General features: G+C 30.1%; 2 long non-coding RNA genes across 2 annotated transcripts; one reads left to right on the top strand and one right to left on the bottom strand.

Moving 5' to 3' along the window:
• Positions 1 to 3,883: 3,883 nt before the first annotated feature.
• On the bottom strand, positions 3,884 to 5,259 carry LOC140874480 (uncharacterized). The gene is made up of 4 exons (XR_012148135.1): positions 5,138 to 5,259; positions 4,687 to 4,749; positions 4,564 to 4,605; positions 3,884 to 4,020 (listed from the first exon to the last, which is right to left on the bottom strand). It is a non-coding gene; the product is annotated as an uncharacterized lncRNA (long non-coding RNA).
• Positions 5,260 to 19,641: 14,382 nt separating this feature from the next.
• Positions 19,642 to 21,193, top strand: LOC140892151 (uncharacterized). The gene is made up of 3 exons (XR_012152754.1): positions 19,642 to 19,857; positions 20,184 to 20,247; positions 21,001 to 21,193. It is a non-coding gene; the product is annotated as an uncharacterized lncRNA (long non-coding RNA).
• Positions 21,194 to 25,510: the final 4,317 nt, after the last annotated feature.

The following is a 25,510-nucleotide window of genomic DNA, read 5'->3' on the forward strand; positions in this document are numbered from 1 at the left end:
TCAGAATAGATCTGAAACTATTCCCCGTACAGATAATGTCGCCAAATCTTCAAAGCAAGTACGATGGCGGCCAATTCAAGATCATGAATCGGGTATCTGGTCTCATGAGGCTTCAGCTGTCTCGAGGCATAAGCAATCACATGCCCTCGCTGCATCAAAACACACCCCAAACCGCGATGAGATGCATCACAATAAACAGTGAAACCACCAGTACCTGAAGGAATCGTCAAGACTGGTGCACTGGTCAATCGCTTTTTCAACTCAATAAAACTGAATTCACAGGCTTCAGACAAGATAAATGGAGCATTCTTCTGAGTTAACTGAGTAATCGGCTTCGCAATACTAGAAAAATCTTTAATGAACCGGCGATAATACCCAGCCAAACCCATGAAACTACGTATCTCAGGAACAGATGTTGGTCTCGACCAACTGATCACTGCCTCGACTTTACTTGGATCAACAGATATACCATTTCCAGATATGATATGTCCAAGAAATACAACCTGTTTCAGCCAAAACTCACATTTCGACAGTTTAACATACAGTTTCTCAGATCTCAGAGTCTTCAACACAGTTCTCAAATGCTCTGAATGATCAATCAGATTCTTTGAATATATCAGAATATCATCAATAAAAATTATCACAAAATCGTCGAGATATTTCTGAAACACACGGTTCATCAAAGCCATAAACACAGCTGGAGCATTTGTCAAACCAAACGGCATAACTATAAACTCATAATGGCCATACTTGGTTCTGAACGCAGTTTTGGAATATCAGAATCTCTAACTCTCAGCTGATGGTATCCAGATCTCAGATCGATCTTGGAATACACTGAAGAACCCTGCAACTGGTCAAATAAATCATCAATATGAGGCAAAGGGTATTTGTTCTTTACCGTTGCCTTGTTCAGTTGCCGGTAATCGATACACAATCTCATTGAACCGTCTTTCTTGCGTACAAATAATACTGGAGCACCCCAAGGAGAAACACTGGGTCGAATGTATCCCTTGGCCAATAAATCTTCCAACTGATCTTTCAACTCTTTCAATTCCACTGGTGCCATTCGATAAGGTGCTTTAGAAATCGGTGCAGTATCTGGCATCAGTTCTATGTTGAAATCAATCTCACGATACGGAGGTAGTCCTGGAATTTCATCGGGGAAAACTTCCGCAAATTCACTAACCACTGGCAAATCAGCCAGGTTCGGGCTAGTTTTCAAAATATCAACTGCATAAACAATAAATCCCTCCGCTCCTTTCTGCAAAAGTCGGGTCATTGATAATACAGAAATCAGAGGAATCTTAGCACGAGAACCCTTACCATAGAATTTCCATTTCCCAGCCATCTCAGGTCTGAATCTCACTATCTTCTGAAAACAATCTACGGTAGCTCTGTACTTGTTTAGTATATCAATCCCGATAATGCAGTCAAAATCAGACAAACCAAGTACAAAACAATCTATCTTTATCTCATTACCATCATACTGTAACAAACAATTCTTAACTGTCTAAATAGATATAAGACCTTTCCCCAAAGGAGAAGAAACAGATACTATAGCAGGTAATGATTCAACAGGCAAAGCATGTAATGATGCAAATCGTGCAGAGATAAACGTATGGGATGCACCTGTATCTATCAACACATATGCAGGATAACCACAAATAGAACAGTTACCTACAATCACCTCATCTAGTGCTCCCTGCGCCTGTTCCTCTGTCAGTGCAAAAACATGAGCCTGTTGTCTCAAAGGCTGACTACCTGTCTGACTCCCTCCTGGCCTTGTCTGTTGCTGTGGATGTGGTGGTTGAAAGGAATGAACAGAAGAGGCTTGCCTCGCAGGTTGAGCCACTGATCATGATGACTCTGCACCTCGTGACTGTCCAAAACCTCTCTAAGGACACACCCTCGCAAAATGGCCAGTCTGATGGCATATATGGAACCTCACAGATACACCTCGGCACTGATCGGTTGGATGACCTCCACCACAACTGTTACAAAAAACTCCTGTCCACTGTTTCGTGCCACTGGAACTCGAAGAACTGCTCCCTGACTTTTTAAACTGTTTTCCTCGAGCTTGCAAATATCCTTTCTTACCACTGCTACTGCCACCACTTTCAAATCGAGGAGGTTGTTGCGAGATTGGAGCTGAGGTTTGTGACTGTCTCGGAGGCTGAGCGATATACGAAGCTCCTCACTGTTGTATCAAACCAGCTTCCGCTCCTTTGGCACTGTTCAAAGCATCAGCAAAATTATTCGGTCGCCTTGTGTTCACCAAAGTAAAGACCTCTGGATTCAGTCCATTAATGAATTGATCAGCCATAGCCTCATCACTATCAGCAACATGTGGAGCAAAACGTAGCAATGTAGTGAATTTTGCAACATAATCTTCAATATTTAAGTTTCCCTGCTTCAGGTTCGCAAATTCTTCACCTTTATCTTTGCGGTAAGACACTGGAAAGAAGCGTTGGTAAAACTCAGTTTTGAAGATATTCCACGTCAGTACAGTTCCTCTACGCTCCAAAGCTTTCTTGGTCGTGGACCACCAGCTCTTCGCAACCTCATGCAACTGATGTCCAATTAATCTGACTCTCCGCTCATCACCATAATCAAGCGAATCAAACAACATCTCCATGTCATCGAGCCATCCTTCACATACAACTGCATTTTCAGAACCGTTCAGAGTAGGCGGATGATATGATTGAAATCTTTTCAATAATGTTTCCATCGGAGTGGCAGTCATATCTGTCATATCTCGAGAGGTACTTCCCTGTTCATTGCTCGGGACTATAGCTTGAGGTACTATCGGTGTTACCACTGTCTGTTCTGGCAGAGGAGTATGAACTGTCTGCTCTGGCATAGGAGTAGGAACCCGTGGTCTAAGAGGAGGTCGTCCTGGTCTTCGAGACATATCTGATTATCAAAAGGGTTAGGATACCACAATCATCAAATCTATCTCAGTCCTCCTCTGATCATCTTACCTCTGATCAAGACTCGGTTCTGATTCAATCTTAAAAGAAATAATTGAAGTACTCAAACAAGACATGCTTCCAATCAATTCAGATAATCAGGTAGCATATCATAATTCCTCAGAACACATGCCTCTAATCATTCCAGATATTCCAGTAAGCATGTGTCTTCATACTTTCAAATAAAATAACTACAACATCATGTAATAAAATACTTGAAAGTAAATCATGCTAGCATTTACCACATGTAATTCAATCATGTAATTAAATCATAGCATGATAAAATAAGTAAGCAAAGAAGATGACTCGATCTACCCCACTCGCTATCTAATTCAGTCCAGAATTTTCTCGCTCTGATACCACCTGTTGTGACAACCCGATTCTAAATCTCTCAAATCATATAATAATCTATGAAACATAATTTAAGGCTAAGCATCAAAGCCAAAACCAAAAGGAAAGAAAAAAATTTTTTAAAAAAATGGCCTGCGCGCGCGCGGGCATCACCCTCGCGCGTGCGCAGTTCAATGGGGCAGCGCCCCATGGCTTGGCCTACGCACGCGCGAGCAAGGGCTCGCCCGTGCACAGGCCAATCGGCCAAAAAATTTTGCTGCACACTGCTGCTGTCCAAATGCTGTCCTAGCTTCAATATATCAGCTCAACAAATGCAAGAAATACTATACAAGTTCCAACAAGCATGAGGCAAGGTAAGTGAATGTATTAACAAGATCATAATCTTATCTTGTATCAAGAACAATACAACAAGATCAAGGTGAATCCATAATCAATTATCAAACATCATAGACATAAACTCAAATCTAAAGTAAACACATAAAGATCAAATGTGATTACAAGTATAAGTCTATCATCTATACAACTCTAACTTTAAACATAAGTTCAACAAGCAACCATTTAGACTAAAGTTCAAATCTAAGTTATTATACAATCATACTCGTTGAAACGAACATAACATTACAGCAACTTCACATCTATACCGAGTCATCACACTAATCCCTCATTCTTCAAGCTCGCTTTTGTCCTGTTCCACTCCCGCCTATTGCCATGACACATACAACACAACAATATCCGGATAACTCCGGTGAGAAACATATTTCCCAGTAAAAGCAACTAAGCATGCATAGCAAATCATATATCAAACTCATGATATGAAAATAACTTCAATGCATGTTTTAAAACAAGGTTCACTGATTCATCGGTTGGGATCCCGAGAAAAAGATATCATAACTAACCACCGACTCTCCCGATCGAGGTGGGGCTACTTATCTTGCTTCTCTAAACTTTGAAGCCATTATATATGTAAATCAAACGCTAGGATAAGTCAACCACCCAGGCCATACATATATAACTCCTCAAATCGTCTATTCGAACGTTTCCGTTCATTTCAAAATCAAAGAATAAGTCTTGCAAGATGAATGCAACATATATCAGCATAAAAGCATTCATTAACATCAAAGACTCATTCAACAATTCATATAATAGCATATAAAAGCAATTAAGAAAATAAGTATGTGATTTAGGGAACTCGATACAAACTATCTCGAGTTATAATCCCATTCAAGTAGTAGTCCACTTTTACCTTTTGATTATGAGGTTTATGGTATCTTCTAACTGTCCAAATCTGTACAATAAACAACCACAAGCCTTGTCTCAAAATCTGCACTTAAAACCATTCAAACTCCATTGTAGAATCACTTCAAACCTTGCTTCAATCTCTATCGGTTTGAAGGTGAAGTTCTCGAGCTCGATGGTATTCAAACACAATCTGAAATGAAGTTTAGAAAGCTTACAAACATCAGCTAGGACTCACCAAAATCACAGCTCAATACAGATAGCAAAACAGCCTCAATTCACAATCCGGCGGCGTAACGGTATAAATTCGGCAACCGAAAATCAATCCTTTCAACTCAATCATTCAACACAACTTCATAACAATATATATACCAGCAAGAATACCATCAATAAACCAAAAAATCAGATGGCATAATTTTCAAATACTTGCTGAAAAGTAACATTAATTTCAAACGGCATTCAATCTTCAATCCGCCTTTGAACATACAAAACATGTAATCTCAAGAACACCAATTCATACACAAATCTGATCTCTGCCATTTTCGAATTCTCAAACCATGAAGAATCAAAATAAAACTTACATCAATTCAAAGGCCTCGTCGCAAGGATTCCAAAACACTTTTCGGAATCGAATTTGGATAACCGGAACTCAAGATATTGCACTTTGAAGATGAAGAATGAAACTTGGAGTTCTTGATTCTCCCTCTCGGTTCTTCCTCCAACTTTTCTGATGAAAATCATGTCCTACACGTGAATAACCAGAATAATAACAAGTGTTCAACAAAATTTCCAATATTTGCACTTTGGCCCCTCAAGTCTTCAATAATTGCAATTAGGTCCTCAACTTATCATTTCATTCAATTTCAATCCTAAATAATTTAAGAATATTAGAATTTAAATCAAAACTCCAAATATTCCTAAATTAAATATTCTCGGATTAAAATTAAATAATTCCGGGCGTTACACTTTTCTACCGCCCGGGCGCGATGCGCAGATTTGGAATTTTAATATGTTGGAGAGTTTATTTCGCGAAGGATTCTTGGGGACTATAAATACAATTCTTTCCATAGACTTAGGGTTTGAAGGGAGGCGCACGGAAGGAGGTAGACGGCGGCTAAGAGTTTGAAGTTTTCTCATCATCGTTGGGAGTTTTTCTCTTTGTCTTTTCTGAATTTTTATGTTAAACGTTTTTTTTAGATTGAATTTTGTAATGACGTTCAGTAGCTAAACTTTTATTTTGTTGGAATCAAGGGGATCCGAACCCCGAAACACTGTAGTGTGATTGAATCACCGGACGAATTGAGATTTGATTTATGTTTATAATTGATTTTATCATGTGTTTTCTTTATGTTGATGATTAGCTACCCTTATCATAGATTCGTAAATTGTGATTTGTTGTCGCGAGATAGGTTCATAGTTAGGACGAATGATAGAATCCATGGACTTAAAATATGCATAGAGATATGGTATTTAGTACATGTTAATAGCCATAGACCACCAGGTTGAAAGTTGTAGAATTCATAGAACGCAAAGCGATCAGTCGTGATAAACAATTAGAGAGATTTAATTGTTTCATTGATTTTATTAGTTTGACATAACCTCGAGAGAGAGTGTCAAGGTTTCAGGAATTTCTGTCAAACTTATGCCATAAATTAAGTTCCAATCGTCCAGTTCAATTAGGGGGAAGGTGAACCGAAATTCCAACAAAATCTTTTCAAATTGTTATTTTTCAATCGTGAGAATTGGTTTCTTGGTTGTGAAATATTTATTTATTTACATTGAGTTTTTAGTATTAAATGTTAGATAGAATCCAAAATCAACTTTTCGATACTTTGTGTAGTTAAAAATTAAAGAAACAAATTATTATTGATTAGTCCCTGAGGACGATACTCATACTCAGTACATTTTATTATAACTTGAATCGTGCACTTGCGATTATTTCGACTGGAACTGAGAGATTTTTATAGAAAATTTAAGTGTTATTATTCCGTCGATCAGTTACATTGTTAGAAAATATTGCAAATATGTTTATGGTTGCAGTGTTAAATATTATATCGATTCGATCCATCAAAAAGATATATAAATAATTTATTTATTTTTAATGAAACTCTATAATGATTTGAAATTATTATTAAAATCTTCTTTACATATATGAAGACAAGTCGTTAAATATTTTAATATATCACAAGTATTTAGATACACCAAAATAAATAAGAATATGGATTTACTCTCAAAATAAAATAAAAAAAGGTTGAAATAAAAGATTAAATGTAAACGTTTGTAATTAATGACATTTAAAATTCAATAAAAATTTCAGCAACGAAAACATTATAAGAAAAAGAAGATAATTAGATTTTGAAAAACAAGAAATTAAAAAAAAAGGATGTCCAACAATTACATCAATCATTAACGATATTGACATAAAAATAATTAAAGACGATTCATACCAGAATGCAGTTGGGAACGATGAAATTATTGTTATTCTTACAAGTAAAATTTTTTAGTAATAAAAAAGTATGTCCAACGAAAACATAAAATAATAACGATAGCAAAATGTAAATGATTGATGAAGAAAGAAATCATCAAAAAAATTCTATTAAGATGATGTTCATATTGAAGAAATAAAAAAACAGATGTTAAATGGAAAAAAAAGTGAAAAAGAGAAAAAATATAAAATATAAAAAAAATTAATTGTGCAATAATTTAAATTAAAGTTTAGAATGCATTATCTATATTATATTTGTTTTTTTATAAATCAATAGTTACAAAATAAATAATCAACACATAAGATAAGAAATTACAAAATAAGTATTTAATTTAATTAACTTATCTCACTTATTAATAAATACATAATAAATAATATTGCTTGAAAGCATACATGCATGAGATAGAAAATAAAGCGAATTCATGATACGAAACAAATCATAATTTCTCAAGATTAATCAATAAAAAAATACAAAACACTAGCTCAAATAATTGCATAGTTTCAATATCAATATTGTGACAATATAAAACTATATTAAATATTATATTTATAAGCTTAAATCAGTTATTGATAATATTTATTTTAAACTGTTAGTGTAGATATAAAATAATGATGACCATAAATGATAAAAATATGGAAAATCAAGGGTTTCATTTTCGAAAGTATTGCAAATTTTTTTATTAGTTGCAATGTTAAAGATTATATTGATTTCATAACTAAACATGTAATAGTTTTTCTTTCAAATAGTATATATTGCCAATTATTATAAAATATTTTATTTAAAGAACGACAACACTTCAATGAAGGGATGATGTGGTCCGAGTCTAAACTTAGCCTTATATTAAACTCATCCCATAGAGACAAGTTTAAACTCACCCAAATGGGTTCACAAACAGGTTCAGATGGATCTTCGCGTTTAACCCATCATAAAAATTGCTATTAATAAAAATGAAAAAAATATTGATATTTTAATAGAGAAAAAATAATGCATTATAAATGGAAAAAAAATCGTGAAATAGATAAAAATTCAACATATAGAGGAAAAAATATTTATTAATAATTTAAATTAAGGTTTAGAATGCATTATATATGTTGTTATTATTATTTTTACATAAATAAATACTCGTAAAACAAGTAATTAACACATAAATTAGAAAATAAATATTTTTATTTAATTTGATTAACATATCTTACTTATTAACAAATACATAATAAATTATTTCGATTCAGAGCATACATAGATAAGAAAGAAAATAAAACAAATGTATGGTACCAAGAATGTCATACTTGCTCAATATTAATCAATAAAATGATGGAAACTCGAGTTAATAATTGCATAAGAATCAATATCAATATTGTGTCAAATTAAAACTATATTAAACATTATATCTATATTCTAACATGAGCTATTGATAATGTATTATTTTAAACTGTTAATATATATATATATATATAGAATAACGATGACCGTAAGTAAGGAACATTGAAACTGTAAGCTTTTCGTAAAGTGACAAACGTTCGATACTACAATTGATATCAGAGCTAAGGTCATGTGTTCGATTCTCATTGATTACAAGGAGTGCAATGACGATTGTTGAGTGCAATAATTGTCCTTGTTGGGTAGAACAATCGAACCATGACGTTTGGGATGCTAGATTATTTTGATTATAGTACTCCGGATTTTTTGTACACATATTAAGAAAAAGAATTGGAAAATTAAATTTCGTACAAACTTCAAATTTTATTCCTTTAAATGATTTTAAAAATTATTGCACAATTTGAAAGGTTTAGTTAATAGGGGTGTATTAGTAAAGAAGTGTAAAAAATATTATTAAATACGATATATGACTATATATTTTGGGACAAAAAATGTGAACTATATAATTGGGATGGAGGGAGTATTATCTAATTAATTGAATAATAATTTAATTCAATTAAATTATTATAAGTCATTTATATCAATAATAATTGTCTTAAATTTTAAGATAGTGTGTATTAAAATTGGTGTCCTTTAATAGATTTGAGATTATGCATGATTTCAAGACAATAAAATAAAATTAATCATGGTACGAACATTTCTTATGATGATTATGATAACTATTGAACCAATTATAAATAAATTTTATGATATTAGGATAGAATGTTATATATTTTAAATTGAATAGTTGAATTTATAATTTTATTTGATTATTATTATTGTTTGTTTTTATTTTTTATCTTTTAATTTGTATTTATTTTAATTTTTGATATTTTTTATGACTGATAAACATGATGGACTATGGTAAAAAAAAATCAAAATGAAAATAACATACAAGTTAATTGACAAAAAATAAAAACAATATAGAAACTGCATGACTACAAATGAAAATATACTGTAACATGACCAAAAACAAAAAAATAGGAGTTATAAGACTGAAAATATAAATTCATCATTAATAGAACAAAAAATGAAACATAAATACAAATAAAAAGATCAAAATTGTATTTTTCCCGTTATTTTTATATTATTTTTTTGTTGAAAATGTATTCTTATTTATATTTTAATAATTTATAATAAAAATTATATTTAAAAAAACATAATTAAAGAGTTAAAATAATAAATAAATTAGTAGTTTAGTAATTTTTTAATATAATAGTTTAGTAATTTAATGATTAAGTTATTTATTTATCATTAATTTTAGTTTGAATCATTATATTTTCAAATATCAATAATAAGACGTACATTTAAAAACTTGTTAATGATTATTGTATTATTTCAATTGATTTTTATAATTAATAATCAAATATGACTTTTATCACGAGGCCGTGAAAATCTAACTAAATATAATTATTATAAAAAATAATAAATATATAATATAAAGACAAAGTGACACCACGTGCATCGCACGTGCATTTTACTAGTATAGTAAAATATACATAATTTAAGAAATAAAAAATATAACTAAATTGAAACTAAAAAGATATTATTTACATATAAGATATATATATATACATATATATACATACACACAAATACACACACACATGCATTCTGTATATGCGGAGTATGCTTGTATTAAATAAATTTGCCTAGGGGTAAAAAAACATTTGATGATGGGGTGTATCCACATGGCTGGGCAGGAAACGTAGTGCTTTTGTGGTCAACATTGCATATTTTCCTGCTGCCTTCATGTCCATGCCACATGCCCTCACTGCTCCCTCCATATTTCATGCTTATCATTTTTAAGGTTTTCTAAATTTTATGCATCATTCCATGATATCTCTTTCGAGCTGTTCAAACGTTATGATTCGATATTTTTGTTGTTGAGGGGGTAAAAGCCCTCGTTTGGGTTCAAAAACATTCAGCTCAACATCGATGGATATTCTAAAAGGAAATAAGACGAAATCGATTGCTAACGGGATTGTTCTAGGTATGCTATTCTCGATTTTTATGGTTTTTTTTATCGTAAGTTCGATTATCGAGATTGAACTTCTAACTTTGTGGATATTATAATTTTGTCAACAAGATAATTTCTTTCCATCCAGTTTTTCGAATCAAACTTGTTTGTTTCAATGCAAATAGTCGTTTTTAAGGGTGCACGGATAGGGGTTTAATATTTGATATTTATCAATAATGTGATCTCCTTGGATGAGCTAGCTAACTAGACGAGCTAACGAAACTCTTGCAACGGATGATGAGCTACTGCTGACCTGAAACCACGAACAAGAGTGTTAAGGGGGGCCGGAAGGTGTTCCGGCGTATCTCCTCCGAAGCTCAAGTCAGATGCTAGGATAGCGAAATATAGTGAGTGGTGTGTGCACTCGAGTGAAATTAGAATACAAATAATGAAAGTGAGCCTGGTATTTATAGGAGAGGACTCCGGATTTGGCGCTTACCTTCCTTATCAGAAACCCGAGAATCCGGGATCGCAATCCCGAATATCTAGGCTGAGATCTTGCCCGAATCTTGTCCTACAAAGGAAATATTGATACATTTTATCTGAACTGAACCGCCATTACCAGGACACTATATTGCTGCCCTCTAGGGAGTAATAAGGAGAGTGGTGAATGAGTTGTCGCTGAACTCCTGAGCTCTCATAAACAACTGATCCTAATATCTTAGCCAAATTGCTAAGATTGCTGAGTCAAACTGCTAAGCTAGCCTCCTCATAGAATAAGGGTAAGCATGCTTTGTTAAGCTCCCGAGCTTCAATATTATCGAGCCGATCTTACAACTGATGCCCAGAACTCGACGACGAGTGAGCTTGGCCGAGCTCCCGAGCTCCCGAGCCGAGCAGGGCTGAACTATGTGATGAGGGAGGTTCGAGCTGATATCCTGTTAGGAAATAACTTCTTACAAATGTTTAAGAAGTACACACAAGACAATGAGTCAAGAAAACTTATGTTCACTACAATTTATGATCATAAAATTATAGTTCAAAGACTCAAGGTTGCTTTTTAAATATTAAATTCAATGTGATATGATCTTTACAACATTTTTTTATAAAAAAGAGTACGAATAATCTTTAATTAAATATTTTATATGTTACAAGTCTAATTGAATTTGTAGACGTTATTGCAAATAATGGTTGTAACAAATACTATAATTTTGTATAAATTAGACATTGAGGAAAATATATAATTTGATGTCATTACATATTTAATAAATAAAATTTAAGAAAAAAATATAATAAATAATACATAGTGTTGAAAAATTATTTTACCACTACTGATTTTGAGAAAATAATAATAATAAAGATAATGCATTCTAAACTCTAAATTAAATTACAGCGTTTTTTTCTTTCTTTACATAACCATTTTTATTCTTTCATGATTTTTTCGTTTGCCATCCATTATTTAATCTTAAAATAATTCTTGTGATTTTTTCTCTATCAATTATTTTTATTTTTATATCTTTATTTTTTGATTCTTTTGTTGGATCATGCTGAAATAATTCTTTGCAAGAGTATAAATAATTTCATTGTCTCCAATCTCCATTCTTGTGTTATTATCTTCTATTACTTGTAAGTCAATATCGTTAATAATCAATGTGTTATTGGACGTTTTTTCTATTTTTAATTTCATGCTAAGTTGTTCAAAATCTACTATGCAATAATTTTTGTTGCTAAATTTTTGCTCGAATTTTGAATGCTTTTGATTAAAAATGTTAACATTTTGTCTTGTATTTCAACCATCTTATCCATTTTGAGAATAAATGTATATATTTTTTATTTTGTGTCTCTAAAATCTTGTAGTATATTGAAGTGATGTTATCCTATAAATAAAGAAGATTTATTAATAATTTGTAACAATATATAGGACCGATCGTTTGCTGCTTTATCAAAAGCTATAACTGGCGGTAATAGTGCAACTCAAATCTTTTAAACCGCACAGCAGTCAAGCGTCATGGTTCGATTGTTTTACCCAGCAAGGACAATTATTGCATTCAACAATCTTCTTTGCACCCCTTGTAATCAATGAGAATCGAACTCATGACCTTAGCTCTGATACCAATTGTAGGACCGATCTCTTGTCACTTTACCAAAAGCTTACAGTTTCAATGTTCATCACTTACAGTTATCGCTATTCTATAGCTATATATATTAACAGTTTAAAATAATACATTATCAATAACTCATGTTATCCTATAGATATAATATTTAATATAGTTTTATTTTGGCACAATATTGATATTGATTCTTATGTAATTATTAACTCGAGTTTCCATCATTTGATTGATTAATATTGAGCAAGTATGACATGTTTGGTACCATGCATTTGTTTTATTTTATTTCTTATGTATGTATGCTCTGAATCGATATGATTTATTATGTATTTGATAATAAGTGAGATATGTTAATCAAATTAAATAAAATATTCATTTTTAATGTTCTAATTTAATGTGTTAATTACTTGTTTTACAAGTATTGATTTATGTAATAATAATAATAATAATAATAATAATAATAATAATAATAATAATAATAATAATAATAATAATAATAATAATAATAATAATAATAATAATAATGAATTCTAAAACTTAATTTAAATTATTAATAAATATTTTTTACACTATATGTTGAATTTTTATCTCTTTCGCGATTTTTTTTCTATTTATCATGCATTATTTTTTCTCTATGAAAAATTTAATATTCTTATCGTCTTTATTAATAGCAATTTATATCGTGGGTCTGACCAAACGCGAAGACCCACCCAGACCTGTTTGTGAACAAGTTTGGGCGAGTCTAAAATCGTACCTCCGGGGCAGGTTTAATACAAGGCTAAGTTTAGACTCCGTTCATTATCTTCCTTTTATTGAAGTGTTGTCGTTCTTTAAATAAAATATATTTTATAATAATTGATAATATATATACTATTTGAAAGAAAAACTATTACATGTTTAGTTATGGAATCAATATAATATTTAACATTGAAACTAATAAAAAATAATTTGAAATATTTTCGAACAATATAACCCCAAAGTTTCAATATTTTTATCATTTATGGTCATCATTATTTTATATCTACATTAACAGTTTAGAATAAGACATTATCAATAACTCATGTAAGTTTATAAATATAGTATTTAATGTAGTTTTGTCTTGTCACAATGTTGATATTGAAACATATACAATTATTACAATTAGTGTTTTCTATTGTTTTCTTGATTAATCATAATCAATTATGGTTTGTTTCGTATCTTGTCGTCTTATTTTCTAACTCATGTATGTATGCTTTCAAAAAATATTCTTTATTATGTATTTTCTAATAAGTGAGATAAGTTAATTAAATTAAATATTTATTTTGTAATTTCTTATCTTTAGTGTTGATTATTTATTTTGTGACTATTGATTTATGGAAAACAAATTTAATATAGATAATGCATTCTAAACCTTAATTTAAATTATTGCGCAATTATTTTTCCTTTTATATTCTGAATTTTTCTCTCTCAGTTTTTTTTTTCCATTTACCATCCGTTTTTTATTTCTCTATGAAAGAATCAATTATTAACTCAAGTTTCCATCATTTGGTTGATTAATATTGGGCAAGTATGATATGTTTGGTACCATGCATTTGTTTTATTTTCTCTCTTATGTATGTATGCTCTGAATCGATATGATTTATTATGTATTTTCTAATAAGTGAGATATGTTAATCAAATGAAATAAAATATTTATTTTGTAATGTTCTAATTTATGTATTAATTACTATTTTTACGAGTATTGAGTTATGTAATAATAATAATAACAACAACAACAACAACAACAACAACAACATATATAATGCATTCTAAACCTTAATTTAAATTATTAATAAATAGTTTTCCTCTATATGTTGAATTTTTATCTATTTCACGATTTTTTTCCATGTATCATGCATTATTTTTTCTCTATGAAAAAATTAATATTCTTATCATTTTTATTAATAGCAATTTCTATAGTGGGTCTGGACAAACGCGAAGACCCACGCGGACCTGTTTGTGAACACGTTTGGGCGAGTCTAAACTTGTCTTTTTTTCACAGGTTTAATACAGGGCTAAGTTTAGAACCGGTCCATTATAATCCCTTTATTGAAGTGTTGTCGTTCTTTAAATAAAGTATATTTTATAATAATTGGTAATATATATACTATTTGAAACAAAAACTACATGTTTAGTTATGGAATCAATATAATCTTTAACACTGCAACTAATAAAAAAATTTACAATATTTTCGAACAATGTAACCCCCGAGTTTCAATAATTTTTTTCATTTATGGTCATCATTATTTTATATCTACATTAACAGTTTAGAATAAGACATTATCAATAACTCATGTAAGATTATAAATATAATATTTAATGTAGTTTTACCTTATCACAATATTGGTATTGAAACCTATGCAATCATTACAGCTAGTGTTTTCTATTTTTTTTATTCTTGTGCAATTATGGTCTGTTTCTTATCATGAATTCGTCTTATTTTCTAACTCATGTATGTATGTTTTCAAGCAATATTATTTATTTTGTATTTGTTAATAAGTGAGATAAGTTAATTAAATTAAATATTTATTTTGTAATTTCTTATCTTACGTGTTGATTATTTATTTTGTGACTATTGATTTATGAAAAACAAATGTAATATAGATAATGCATTCTAAACCTTAATTTAAATTATTGCGCAATTATTTTTTCCTTTTATATTTTGAAATTTTCCCTCTCACTTTTTTTTCCATTTACCATCCGTTTTTTATTTCTCTATGAAAGAATCAATATACACATTATCTTAATAGAATTTTTGTGATGATGACTTTTTCTATCAATCATTTACATTTTAATATCGTTATTATTTTATTTTTTCGTTGGACATACTTTTTTTATTACTAAAATTTTTTAGTTACCTGAATGACAATAATTTCATTGTTCCCAACTACATTTTGGTATGTATCGTCTTTTATTACTTGTATGTCAATATCGTTAATGATTGATGTAATTGTTGGACATCCCCTTTTCTTTTTAATTTATTGTTTTTCAAAATCTAATTATCTCATTTTGCTTATAATGTTTTCGTTGCCGAAATTTTTGATTGAATTTTCAATGTCATTGGTTAAAAACGTTTACATTTCATCTTTTATTTCAACTTTTTTTTATATTTTGAGAGTAAATGCATATTCTTATTTATTTTGGTGTATTTAATATTCCTTCATTAATTGTAAGACTATCTCATAATGTTTTTAATGGTTTTAGCTTTTATGCGGAGGAAAATTAGTTAACTTTTTTTAATTTCAACTTTTGTATATATGATATGTATGTGTTGGTGTATTTTTTATTTATTATTTTAGATAAAAACTTGACTCTACTTGAATTGATTTATTTCAACATGAGTGTATAATTTAATTAACATATGTATATATATATATATATATATATATATATATATATTAATAACTTTAAAAATCTAATATTTTTTATATTTAAATATAAACTCGTGAGATAATTATTTATCTCAATAGGTCCTTACACAAATTAAAATATATAAGAGTTTTTTAAAAAATACGTTTATCCAGTCTACAAAAAAATAAAAATAAAATATCTAGTGTTTCAATCTCTTAGTATTTAATTAAGATTTTTGTTGAATTTTTTTAAAAATATTTGTGTAAAAATATATTCACTTTATCTACAAGAAAATAGAAAATAAAGTATTTTTGTATTTCAATTTTTTTGGAAACTGAATCCTTATTATCTAATATGTACACACTTTGTCAATTTTGATCTTATCATTTATCTACAAGAAAATAGAAAATAAAGTATTTTCGTATTTCAATTTTTTTGGAAACTGAATCCTTATCTAATATGCACACACTTTGTCAATTTTAACCTTATCATAATAATCAATTTTACATATAATATAAATATTGATTTATGTTTATGCCATAACTAAAATGTTGTTTTTACTTTCATAACCCTATATATTTTTATATGGTTTTGCTTATAGTGTAAATAAAAGGACAAAGTTGTTATTTCACAATTTTAAAACTTTGACCTTTTATTCACACTTTTAAATAGGTATATATTTGCTTATAGTGTAAATAAAAGGACAAAGTTGTTATTTCACAATTTTAAAACTTTGACCTTTTATTCACACTTTTAAATAGGTATATATATATATATATATATATATATATATATATATATATATATATATATATATATCAAAATGATAAAAATTAATGTTATGGAAAGAAGCTGGATTTGATGCAAAACTCCTCTTGTTTTTCTTTCTTTTTCTCCCCAAATCGATCAAGTTCAACATATTGATTTGGACGCGATCGTTAAACAAAATAATGTATGAAAGAAACATTTGAAACATTGTGCTGTTACACTACAACATTATTTGGAAAAAGTAAATCTTATGTGAGGCAACCTCGTGACTATAAATTTATGAGACGGATCAACTCAATTCATATTCAGAACAAAAAATAATATTTTTGACATATAAAATTACATTTTATGAGTCGAGTTGAATAGAAAATTTATTTGACAAAAAATGACCTGAGAGAATAGAAATCTTTTCCGTTTGAAAAATAGTCGAGAAAAATTGAGTAGAGCCATATATCATGACGTGCATGAAACATCAGGAAATACACAAATAATTAATTCACACCATGGTCACATTTTCCTCAAGAGGGCTGAGATATCAAACACTTCACGATCTGCGCGACACCGATAGCGGAGTACATTGTTGGCGAAAGCATTCATAACAAGGCATTCCAACAGACCTATTTTTTTTTTTTTTTGGTTGCAGCTCCATAATCCATATATAATATACCTGTTTCCAGTCAACGATGACATAATTTTTAGAACAAAACAAGTAAACAACATACATAATTTTTAAAATAAAAACAAAAAGCGTATAATTATTGTAATATGTCACCCATCTGATCATGTGGATGAGTTCATCATGAGTTGAGAGTGATCTCTCATCTAACACATATATAGTGACATAACGGGCCATATGATGAAATTGTGTTAACTAAAAAATGAGACAAACATGAATGGATAAAAAATTATCACTCATATCACTCTCTTCTAGTGTACCAAATATTATCTTAAGCCATAAGTTGACTTTTAAAATTTTCAAAACTAAATCCAAATTGCGGGCGCTGGTTAAATTTGCGAGCAAGTAAGTCACCCGCAAAAGATCAACTGTTGAAGTTATTTGATTACTCTATTTATAAGTACTATGACAAAGATGTAATGATTAACTACGAAATGCGATAGCCGTGGTCAACGGGAGGCCTAGTGGTTGCACTCGTAATCACTCAACTTTGTCTTATTTGTTGTATTATATTCTCAAAATTTGCAATGTTAGTTTATTTCTAAATGATTTATCGATGCCGCCTCCTCGTCCAATAAAAAATCATTTTGATCTTCTTTAATTGAATTTCCTGACCCCGTCCCTAAAGTTTATTTATTGCTACCTTATAATTTATTTATAGTTTAGGCGACAATGAAGCAGAAACAAATTTGGACATTATTGTCATAAGAACTTGATAGATTTAAATAAATCAAGTGATTTTTGAGAACGAATAGGAAACGAATGTTACAGCGAATATCAGATCACATCCAAAATTAATTCTCTTTTGTTATCAGCTAAATGCGTTGAATTTCTCTTTGAATATATCATATATGCACGTAATCTGGTCTTCAAGTCAATGTTATTTTATTACGTTTTTTTAACAGAATGTTATTTTATCACGTTAGTTAGTTACATACGTCGAATTTATAGTTTAATGTGATTGTTGGGTTTATTTTATTTTGCCTAATTTAGGTAATAATAATACATGTATTAAATGTATTTTTTTTTGTGACGTGGGAACCCGCAGCCGCTACCTTCGGTGTGCACTGGGTAAACCCCCAGACTAACGCAATAGTGTGCAAACTACGTTAGCCAGGTAAACCACACCAGGCAAGCCCTGTGTGACAGTCTAGTCCAAGAAGGTGTTAGTAGGGGAAATCGAACTCCTGACCTCTGGCCAAGAGTTCACCTACTCCACCAATTTGGACACCCCCTTAAGGGCATTAAATGTATTTTTTAAGATCATATCACGTGTGTATGTGAATGGGATCGTGAATTTAATTATGATTTTGAATTTCATTATATGGCAGATACGCACGCTAACGAGTTTGTGGACTATTTTATTAATGCTATTTGAATTTTTCTTTCACCATATGAGGAGGCTTGCAAAATTTTGACCAATATTGGAAAAGGGATATCAATGTCAGTATATATATCTGTGTATTTTAAATAAGCAACGTAATACAAAATTTAATTTGTTTATAGAAAACTTTTAAGTAATTTTCTAGATTTTAACTTGTTAAGAAAATCTTCATAATCATTTATATTTAGATGTTGCAAACACTGTCTAAGTGTTAGATTGTGAATTCATTATCAATGAGGATTGCATTTTTACATAAATACAATTTTGTTTTAAAATATAATGTGGAATAAGAAATATGAATATATTGTTCTAAATATATTTTAATTATAGATAATTATCTTTAACTAGATAAATTTGGAAGATTTGTGATAATGATAAATATATCAACATAATATATGTAAAGATTTGTATTATATTATTTCCTACTATAAATAGGGGTGATTGAGTTTAATGAAAATTGCACCTGAGTATTGACTCAAATGATTCTCTCTCCTCTCATTAATTTTCTCTACTTCTATTGGAATAACACGTGTTGTCAATACTCAATTTTATGAGAGATATTCATTGGTGGTCTAGAATTAGCACGATGAAAATAAATGATATATTGGTGCCCATGAACTATCATGAATATGTTGATAACTATAAATGTTAGGATCGGTTTAGGGGGTATTAATACTGCTAAACTGATACTCCGCCTGGTCACTGTAGCATTTTACCCTCCTATTTTAAAAAATTTTGAGATCAGTTGAGATTGGCCAACCTAGCTCTTTCTTTCTCCTGTGTCAATGTTGATTGGCAAACAAAGTATGTGCGGAAGATGCTAACCAACAGATTAGAACTTGATTCAAATGACTAAGTAGTTTTGTGAGTGTGTGTTCGTGTGTGTGTGTGTGTGTGAGATTTGAGAATGGTATACTGAAAGTAGAATAACAAAAGTTGTTTCTGGATGTTCGAAGTTTTTCAATACCCCTACATCACCCCTTCTTCCACATCGGAAGGATTCACTTTGGAAGACTTTGACTATTACAAGTAATTTGCAACAGCCCGATCCAAGATTAGGACTTACACACGCAGCCAATCCTAGAACTCCTAGAAACAAGAACACATTCATCGACTGTTTTTTTATACAACGAGGTTTGCAACACCTCAACCGATATTTCTGTTACAACTCAACACCTTGCACAATATGATCCTAAACGTGATCAAATAAAGCTTTCGACGTGTGCTTGATTAGTTTGTTGTGACACCCTTGAATTTTTTTTTTCTTTTGTATTCTCGAGAATGTTGACAAAAAGAGTATTTTCAATAAATCATTGGATCCCAATACCTTTTGATTCTCTTGATCTTCTATTTATATGTTCTATTTCAACGGATCTATTTCAAATTCAAATAATTTGTCGTTTGCTTGTCTCTTCTGAAACATTCTCTCTGATAGTAGTAAACTGGTTCTGTGTCTGCAGTTTTGCGTCATCAGCTCTGTACGGAAAACCTTATCCGCTTTGCGGTGGTAAACTGATGTGATGAGTAAGATGTTTTTCAATCGATCAGTTTAGTAGCTCCGCCTATCATCAGTTTAGTTTATGTTTCCATATGATCGATTTTAGCTCTGTTTTTGTAATATCAGTTTAATGTTCTTCTTCTCTTCACATGTTTAGTATCTTTGTTGAATTGAGTCAATATCAAAACTTAGATTTCTCAAAAATTTCCTCCTTTTCGATAATTGACGAGATCTTTATGCTTTCTCACATTTTTTATTACACTATGAACATAACAACGCCTTTCTTCGTAATATCAGTTTGGTCCATGGCATTAGTCTAGTCAGATTGGTGTTCTTCTTATTCTTCAGATCTTCTGTTTGCACTTGTCTTCTAGTGATCAGTTTGGCCTTTTACTTCAAAGGCGTCAGTTTGATTCGTGACTTTCTGAAGTCGTCCTTTTAAAGAATAAGTCCTGACTCTTCAATGTATCTTTAGTTTGGTTCAATAGTCCACTCAGCTTAGCTCGGAACCCTCAGTTTACTTGACTGTATTGGTTTGATAAACACCCAAGCATAGATATTTCTATTTTTCAACAATTTTGCCATTTTTGGTGTATTTTCACACTTGGTAATTTTTTCTACGTTTTTCCGTAACCTTGATGTCACTTGATGTTTCTTGATAATGCTGATGTTTCTCTTTTTCTTGAGGTGGTCATGATATTTCTATTTTTATGAACATTTACTGAATAAGTTGATCATATCTTCTGTCAATATTTTAATGAATCTTTTGCTTCCTGCAGCAGCTTTCTTTTTTCTTGGGATTAGCTGCTGTCTTTATTGCTCTTACATGTACCTTGCATTGTCATTAAAGAATAAGCGCGATGTGAGGACTAGAAAATGTTCTCATCGTTTATTTATAGTGAGCACTTCCAAATTATCTTGGACAATCAGAAATGGAAGTCCTGAAGCGTATTTTTGAAGATGAAGTCATAACAAAAGTTCATCTACTGAGAGCTAGAATAAACCGTCTATGGGTAGTTTTTACTGCTATCCTAGAAAGATACATTATAACCTAGACAAGTACTACCAAAACCAACACCACTCCCAGATTTTAACCATCGCCAGTTTGGTTGATAGACTTATTCCTTTTTATTAGTTCTGAAGAACATATATATTAAAGGTGTGTGCCTGTATTTATTGTTTCACACAGTCTTGATCATCGAGATATATATGTTTGTTGGATATTTTTCATCAACTTAAATAAATATCATTTATGTATGTGATCCACAACAAATGGGATTATGAATTTATTATGATTTTGACCACATGTGCATAAGCGAGTTGGTAAGGCCTGAGGTGACGTGAGAAGTAATTCTCCAGCATTGCGGGTTCAATTCCTGTGTAGAGCATATTCTCTGCTGAAATATTGTGGGGTATGCTCTGCGCGTTGACCATGTTGCTCCCTCCCTCAGGTCCCTGTCGTTTGTGTACATCCCTCGATTTAACTTTCTCATGAGCCAATGAGTCTGCCTCTTGTTACATAATTGGCCACCAAGATGACTATATAATTTTTTCCATTTTTATTTTTTAAATATTATTTAAAATGTTTGTCAATCAATTAGTATCAGACGACGAAGAAGAGAATATATATGTCATTAGTTTTGAGTATGAATCGGATGCATTATGTAGATGAATTATTGAAAAAAATATGTGAATGAGTACAAAAAAATTAATATTTAGTTGAGATCATTATACTAGTTTTTTTTTTGTCATGTATCATTCTGTTCCTTTCATAATTTCATTCCAAATAGCCCACTTCAAGATTGGCCAGAACACTGTAGGTTGTTAACAATACACTATTTTTTTTAATGGAGTTGGCGAATATCCCAAATTGACGACCCTATTACCAAACTATGTCCATACACGATTTGTAATACGATAGGAATTAAATCAACTTTGAAATGAAGTTAGAATGAGAATTGAATAGTATTTATATTTCATTTCAATTACAGATAAACGAAAACAATGAAAAAAAAATTGATGGAAATTATTTTTAAAAATCAAATATTTATTAACCAAAAATGAAAAGATAATAGCTACACAAATGTATTTTCTTATTATTATTATTAAATAATAATATTATTATAAAATTATTGTGTTTAGTTTAATAATCTAAACTTATATATTAATAAGATTATTTTTTATAAATATTATTTTTTTAAAAAATAATAAAAATATATTATTATTATTATAATAATAAAAATTAATGATATAATAATTATTTTTAATAATATCAATTATAATAGTAAATAATTATAATTTAATTTTTTAATCTAAATATATAATAAATAAATATAATGTTTAAATTAAAATTTTATAAATACTAATAATGATTGACAAATAAATAAATCAACATACTAATAATTATTAATACGTGATAATAATAATTTATTATATAATAAAAATAATTATATAATAATTTGTTGCATTGAATATTTTAAATCATGTTGGTCTAGAGTACGTGTAGTTTCAACAATAGATTTATGATATCTTCAAAGAAACCGTGAAATATTTGTGCCGTTTAATATAGATTCATTGGTCATGTTATGTAAAAATTTAGGCTTTCTTCATTAGATTCATCGTTTTTATTACCAAATGATTATGAATATTGTGAATTTTAAGGACAGTCAGTGAAAAGAAAATTGTTATGAAAATTGGCATCTATTATAATTTAAAATAGTTACTACGAATTATCTATCTATACTATATATATAAAAGTTGAGTCCTTTCAAAATTGTCCTTTCAATTCATATATGTGAATTTGAATTTGTTTGTATATATTTTTCTCAACATGCAATTACAGAAATGATAAATAATTTTTTTAAATTTAATTATAAGTAAAAATTTTATTTCTGGATATTTTATATTTTTCTCAATTAACCATTATAGATAGGATATTGATAAATAAATTTTAAATAAAATTCATATATGTAAATTTGATCAATTTATTTGTATATATTTTTCTCAACTAACCATTATAGATATTATATTGATAAATAAATTTTAAATAAATTTTTGTTTTATTTTAGAAATGAAAAAAATAAATTTAAATATTATTAAAAAACATCTATATGTAACATACAATATTAAACATTATATGATTTTATACACACGCAACGCATGTGTACGATTATGTTAGTTTAGATGAATAATTCGTTAAATATTGTCAGAATCACTTTATAATTGATTTCATGGTTTTACTTTAATCTGTCAATTTTTAATGCTGACATCAAACCATAAACAGATTAGTTTGACTCTAGTCTCTGCGCAGTGTATTTTTGGAATTATATATGCCTTTTTATACTTATTAAATTATATAATTTAAAACTATATCTACATACATATAAATATCTAAACTTTTGAGTAAATTCATCATTTCGAAATTAACTGGAAATTATCAATGAACGCAAATATATATATATATATATATCGCATGTAAAAATTATAATAAAATCAAGTCACAAATCTCAAACAAGAGTACAAATAATATATATCATAGAATATATGTTCTTCAACTTTAGCTTAAATCATGCATGCATATTTTCTCTATCGATCAATCTTCCACCGCCGCATCCACGTTGGTGGGTGGCCTTGGAGGAATCAACGGTTGTCGTGTCTCTAGATTTGAAGGTAAATAACTCTTCGTACATTTGATGATACATGCGGCCTCGCATATAGGAACTAAGATAATGCAGTGAGCACTGCACTCAAGCATACATAACATATATCTGAGGGCACCTCTAAAACTTTCAACTTCTTCTGCATTCGTTGAGAATGCAATAAGTGTCATTACCAGAAACAGAATCGCTACCATCTTGTCACCTTTCATCTTTGACTTTACTGCAATCGATTAATTTCTTGTTCGCACGTTATTCTTTTGGATTTGTTTTGAGGAGCATATTTAACGGTGTGTGCCTATATTTATAGTGATACATAGTCTTGATTATCAAGATATTTTTGTAAATTTGTTGGGTAATCTTATCACGTGTGTATGTGATCGAATGGGATTGTACGTGAATTTTATTATGATTTATGATAATGTTATTTGAATTTTTCTTTCACCATGGGGGAGGCTTGCAAAATTTTGACCAATATTGGAAAAAAAGATATATCAATGTCAGTATATATGTGTATTTTCCATAAGCAACATATATAATACAATATTGAATTGGGAGTTTTGATATTTACACTCCATTTTTTGTTATTTGCACTCCACTTGTGAGTAAATTGGACACATATTTTACACATGAAGTGGAGTGTAGATAACACAAAATGGAGCGTAAATATCAACTCCCTATTTATAGTTTTATTATATATGGAAAACTTTTAAGTAATTTTCAAGATATATACGAGTTTATGTGAATGGGATTGTGAATTTTATTATATATGATCTCCGGTCATTCATGTTCTTGATTGTGTTAATTGAGTTTCTATTTTAGCTCATGATTTATATGTCCAGAGGATTGTAAAGAACGTGATTATAAGTGAATTCAAATGGGTGAATCCTAGAACTTTGGATGTGGAATTGGTTTAATCCGAACCAAGTGATTCCTTGTGTTCTTTTGACTTTTTCGATTGTTTCTTGTTCATTAATTGTTGCATTCATGGCTGTGTTTCTGCTGGAAATCATATTGCATGTTGGTCTCTAGTGCGTGTAGTTTCAACAATAGATTTATGATATCTTCAAAGAAACTGCGAAATATTTGTGCTATTTAATATAGATTCATTGGTGTTATGTAAAGACTTAGGCTTTAATTTTCTTCATTAGATTCATTGGTGTTATGACCAAATGATTACCCGAGGAGAGATTGCGAAATTTTGACCAATAAATTGAAGAGATCAATGCCATGCCAGCAGGGGCGGAGCCAGGATCACGTTAGAGGGGGGCCAACAAAGAAGAAACTGGAAGCGTAAACACATACAGATAGTGTGACGACCCGGTTCTTAATATCTCAAATCACAAAATTAATCCAAAATCATGAATTAAATCTAACTTTAAGCTATAAAGAAAAGGAAAAGAAAATAAAAAAAAATTTAAAATGAGCTGCGCTCGCGCGGCTAAAAAGTGTCGCGCGAGTGCACCTTGTTTTACTCAAAATAGAGGTGCAGCTCGAGGCTGCGCGCGAGCTGCTCTTTTCTACAGCTCGGGCGCGGTCCTGGGCAAAAAAATATTCAGAAATTCTCAGCCTTTTCTCAGCTTAGAAAACATTCTCAATCATCTATACCAAGTCTAAGAAATCTCATACAAAT

This window comes from Henckelia pumila, chromosome 1 (genome assembly GCF_033568475.1).
Source record: "Henckelia pumila isolate YLH828 chromosome 1, ASM3356847v2, whole genome shotgun sequence".
Lineage (NCBI taxonomy): Eukaryota > Viridiplantae > Streptophyta > Magnoliopsida > Lamiales > Gesneriaceae > Henckelia > Henckelia pumila.